The sequence below is a fragment of the Eleutherodactylus coqui genome, chromosome 1 (assembly GCF_035609145.1).
Source record: "Eleutherodactylus coqui strain aEleCoq1 chromosome 1, aEleCoq1.hap1, whole genome shotgun sequence".
NCBI lineage: Eukaryota > Metazoa > Chordata > Amphibia > Anura > Eleutherodactylidae > Eleutherodactylus > Eleutherodactylus coqui.
In genome coordinates, this window is record NC_089837.1 from 53,308,430 (window position 1) to 53,313,429 (window position 5,000).

The 5,000-nt window shown below is 46.8% G+C and overlaps 4 non-coding genes across 4 annotated transcripts in view; all 4 read right to left on the reverse strand.

Annotated features, from left to right (window-relative positions):
* Positions 1–628: 628 nt before the first annotated feature.
* On the reverse strand, positions 629–702 carry TRNAN-GUU (transfer RNA asparagine (anticodon GUU)). Its single transcript has one exon. It is a non-coding gene; the product is annotated as a tRNA-Asn (tRNA).
* Positions 703–1,493: 791 nt separating this feature from the next.
* Positions 1,494–1,577, reverse strand: TRNAR-UCU (transfer RNA arginine (anticodon UCU)). Its single transcript is given in 2 exon segments — positions 1,494–1,529; positions 1,541–1,577. It is a non-coding gene; the product is annotated as a tRNA-Arg (tRNA).
* Positions 1,578–2,949: 1,372 nt separating this feature from the next.
* TRNAR-UCU (transfer RNA arginine (anticodon UCU)) lies at positions 2,950–3,033 on the reverse strand. The gene is given in 2 exon segments: positions 2,950–2,985; positions 2,997–3,033. It is a non-coding gene; the product is annotated as a tRNA-Arg (tRNA).
* A 1,964-nt stretch (positions 3,034–4,997) lies between these two features.
* Positions 4,998–5,000, reverse strand: part of TRNAN-GUU (transfer RNA asparagine (anticodon GUU)) — a 74-nt gene continuing 71 nt past the window's right edge. Inside the window, exon 1 of the tRNA in view lies at positions 4,998–5,000. This exon is cut by the window's right edge and continues 71 nt beyond it. This is a non-coding gene — a tRNA (tRNA-Asn).

A 5,000-nucleotide genomic window follows, 5' to 3' on the forward strand; every position in this document is an offset into this window, starting at 1 on the left:
AGCACACAACAAGCTACCACAGTGCGCTAGAAAGTACAACTCTGGTGGGACTCGAACCCACAACCTTTGAATCACTTTCACTCTAGAAGTCCAATACGCTATCCATTGCGCCACAGAGCCACTCTTAAGCCTTCCGCATAGTCAATTTTTGGCTGTGAAAAGGCCAGTGCATCTCACTTTTGTGACATCTATACTTAAAAAAAAAAAAAAAAAAAAGCCCTCAACTTTGGAAACTCTTGAATGCTGGGAATGTGCTAAAATTGCTGATCAGAGTAGACAGGTGGAAGCAGCAGGCAAGGGGGATTAGCTCACATGGTAGAGCGCTCGCTTCGCATGCGAGAGGTAGCGGGATCGATGCCTGCATCCTCCAACATCTTTACTTGCCAGCGCTTTGAAACTCTAGCATGATGGCCTTTTTATCTTTGGCGCTCAAAGAACTGGCCTTCGATAGCTCAGCTGGTAGAGCGGAGGACTGTAGAAGCAAATTAGCAATCCTTAGGTCGCTGGTTCAATTCCGGCTCGAAGGACCTTTTTGGCTAGCATTACCATTTTGAAGCTTTTAAACGGCTCAGACACACTGACAGCCACGTCTTTACGTGTAACATACGGCGCAAACAAAAGGCAAGCCCGTCCCTGGGTGGGCTTGAACCACCAACCTTTCGGTTAACAGCCGAACGCGCTAACCGATTGCGCCACAGAGACAACCACACATTGTGCCGCTGGCCAAATCCTCAGTCAGGTCAACTATATTCTCTCAGGTGACTACCTAAACAATAATATCAAAAAAAGGAAAAGAAGAGATAAACTAGAACACAACAGCGTGACTCAAAAGAGTACCCAACTGCCCACGGAGAGTGGCTCCCTGTTAGCGGCTTAGTAACAGTCAGAGGCTTCCTCAGCTTTGCCTCACCAGCACCTTGTAAGCTATCCCAATGCAGCAGAGTGGTGCAGCGGAAGCGTGCTGGGCCCATAACCCAGAGGTCGATGGATCGAAACCATCCTCTGCTAGGAAGCTTGGTTTTTGCAGTCCCTACCACATCAACATCTTCCTGGACAGCCCAATTTGAGAAATCGCTTTGTTTCTTAAAAAATGTCCTCTTCTCTGTCAATGCAGACATACATGCCTAAATACAGAAGATCATAGAATGGTAGAGTTGGAAGGGTCATCGGGTCCAAGCACCTGCTCAGTGCAGGATTACCTAAATCATTCCAGACAGATCTTTGTCCAGGCTTTGTTTGAACACTTCCATGGAAGGAGAACTCATCACCACCCGTGGTAACCTGTACCACTCATTGATCACTCTCACCGTCAGAAAGTTTTTTCTAATATGCTATTTAGAAAAGGGCTCTTCCCTTTGCACTGCAGATCAAAACTGAATGCTAAATCAGTCGCCTTAAAAAGCTTCAAGGCAGGGCTACGATAACAAATGAAGTCCTAGGCAGGTTTTTTGCCTAAGAGCACACAACAAGCTACCACAGTGCGCTAGAAAGTACGACTCTGGTGGGACTCGAACCCACAACCTTTGAATCACTTTCACTCTAGAAGTCCAATGCGCTATCCATTGCGCCACAGAGCCACTCTTAAGCCGTCCGCATAGTCAATTTTTGGCTGTGAAAAGGCCAGTGCATCTCACTTTTGTGACATCTATACTTAAAAAAAAAAAAAAAAAAAGCCCTCAACTTTGGAAACTCTTGAATGCTGGGAATGTGCTAAAATTGCTGATCAGAGTAGACAGGTGGAAGCAGCAGGCAAGGGGGATTAGCTCACATGGTAGAGCGCTCGCTTCGCATGCGAGAGGTAGCGGGATCGATGCCTGCATCCTCCAACATCTTTACTTGCCAGCGCTTTGAAACTCTAGCATGATGGCCTTTTTATCTTTGGTGCTCAAAGAACTGGCCTTCGATAGCTCAGCTGGTAGAGCGGAGGACTGTAGAAGCAAATTAGCAATCCTTAGGTCGCTGGTTCAATTCCGGCTCGAAGGACCTTTTTGGCTAGCATTACCATTTTGAAGCTTTTAAACGGCTCAGACACACTGACAGCCACGTCTTTACGTGTAACATACGGCGCAAACAAAAGGCAAGCCCGTCCCTGGGTGGGCTTGAACCACCAACCTTTCGGTTAACAGCCGAACGTGCTAACCGATTGCGCCACAGAGACAACCACACATTGTGCCGCTGGCCAAATCCTCAGTCAGGTCAACTATATTCTCTCAGGTGACTACCTAAACAATAATATCAAAAAAAGGAAAAGAAGAGATAAACTAGAACACAACAGCGTGACTCAAAAGAGTACCCAACTGCCCACGGAGAGTGGCTCCCTGTTAGCGGCTTAGTAACAGTCAGAGGCTTCCTCAGCTTTGCCTCACCAGCACCTTGTAAGCTATCCCAATGCAGCAGAGTGGTGCAGCGGAAGCGTGCTGGGCCCATAACCCAGAGGTCGATGGATCGAAACCATCCTCTGCTAGGAAGCTTGGTTTTTGCAGTCCCTACCACATCAACATCTTCCTGGACAGCCCAATTTGAGAAATCGCTTTGTTTCTTAAAAAATGTCCTCTTCTCTGTCAATGCAGACATACATGCCTAAATACAGAAGATCATAGAATGGTAGAGTTGGAAGGGTCATCGGGTCCAAGCACCTGCTCAGTGCAGGATTACCTAAATCATTCCAGACAGATCTTTGTCCAGGCTTTGTTTGAACACTTCCATGGAAGGAGAACTCATCACCACCCGTGGTAACCTGTACCACTCATTGATCACTCTCACCGTCAGAAAGTTTTTTCTAATATGCTATTTAGAAAAGGGCTCTTCCCTTTGCACTGCAGATCAAAACTGAATGCTAAATCAGTCGCCTTAAAAAGCTTCAAGGCAGGGCTACGATAACAAATGAAGTCCTAGGCAGGTTTTTTGCCTAAGAGCACACAACAAGCTACCACAGTGCGCTAGAAAGTACGACTCTGGTGGGACTCGAACCCACAACCTTTGAATCACTTTCACTCTAGAAGTCCAATGCGCTATCCATTGCGCCACAGAGCCACTCTTAAGCCGTCCGCATAGTCAATTTTTGGCTGTGAAAAGGCCAGTGCATCTCACTTTTGTGACATCTATACTTAAAAAAAAAAAAAAAAAAAGCCCTCAACTTTGGAAACTCTTGAATGCTGGGAATGTGCTAAAATTGCTGATCAGAGTAGACAGGTGGAAGCAGCAGGCAAGGGGGATTAGCTCACATGGTAGAGCGCTCGCTTCGCATGCGAGAGGTAGCGGGATCGATGCCTGCATCCTCCAACATCTTTACTTGCCAGCGCTTTGAAACTCTAGCATGATGGCCTTTTTATCTTTGGTGCTCAAAGAACTGGCCTTCGATAGCTCAGCTGGTAGAGCGGAGGACTGTAGAAGCAAATTAGCAATCCTTAGGTCGCTGGTTCAATTCCGGCTCGAAGGACCTTTTTGGCTAGCATTACCATTTTGAAGCTTTTAAACGGCTCAGACACACTGACAGCCACGTCTTTACGTGTAACATACGGCGCAAACAAAAGGCAAGCCCGTCCCTGGGTGGGCTTGAACCACCAACCTTTCGGTTAACAGCCGAACGTGCTAACCGATTGCGCCACAGAGACAACCACACATTGTGCCGCTGGCCAAATCCTCAGTCAGGTCAACTATATTCTCTCAGGTGACTACCTAAACAATAATATCAAAAAAAGGAAAAGAAGAGATAAACTAGAACACAACAGCGTGACTCAAAAGAGTACCCAACTGCCCACGGAGAGTGGCTCCCTGTTAGCGGCTTAGTAACAGTCAGAGGCTTCCTCAGCTTTGCCTCACCAGCACCTTGTAAGCTATCCCAATGCAGCAGAGTGGCGCAGCGGAAGCGTGCTGGGCCCATAACCCAGAGGTCGATGGATCGAAACCATCCTCTGCTAGGAAGCTTGGTTTTTGCAGTCCCTACCACATCAACATCTTCCTGGACAGCCCAATTTGAGAAATCGCTTTGTTTCTTAAAAAATGTCCTCTTCTCTGTCAATGCAGACATACATGCCTAAATACAGAAGATCATAGAATGGTAGAGTTGGAAGGGTCATCGGGTCCAAGCACCTGCTCAGTGCAGGATTACCTAAATCATTCCAGACAGATCTTTGTCCAGGCTTTGTTTGAACACTTCCATGGAAGGAGAACTCATCACCACCCGTGGTAACCTGTACCACTCATTGATCACTCTCACCGTCAGAAAGTTTTTTCTAATATGCCATTTAGAAAAGGGCTCTTCCCTTTGCACTGCAGATCAAAACTGAATGCTAAATCAGTCGCCTTAAAAAGCTTCAAGGCAGGGCTACGATAACAAATGAAGTCCTAGGCAGGTTTTTTGCCTAAGAGCACACAACAAGCTACCACAGTGCGCTAGAAAGTACAACTCTGGTGGGACTCGAACCCACAACCTTTGAATCACTTTCACTCTAGAAGTCCAATACGCTATCCATTGCGCCACAGAGCCACTCTTAAGCCTTCCGCATAGTCAATTTTTGGCTGTGAAAAGGCCAGTGCATCTCACTTTTGTGACATCTATACTTAAAAAAAAAAAAAAAAAAAAGCCCTCAACTTTGGAAACTCTTGAATGCTGGGAATGTGCTAAAATTGCTGATCAGAGTAGACAGGTGGAAGCAGCAGGCAAGGGGGATTAGCTCACATGGTAGAGCGCTCGCTTCGCATGCGAGAGGTAGCGGGATCGATGCCTGCATCCTCCAACATCTTTACTTGCCAGCGCTTTGAAACTCTAGCATGATGGCCTTTTTATCTTTGGCGCTCAAAGAACTGGCCTTCGATAGCTCAGCTGGTAGAGCGGAGGACTGTAGAAGCAAATTAGCAATCCTTAGGTCGCTGGTTCAATTCCGGCTCGAAGGACCTTTTTGGCTAGCATTACCATTTTGAAGCTTTTAAACGGCTCAGACACACTGACAGCCACGTCTTTACGTGTAACATACGGCGCAAACAAAAGGCAAGCCCGT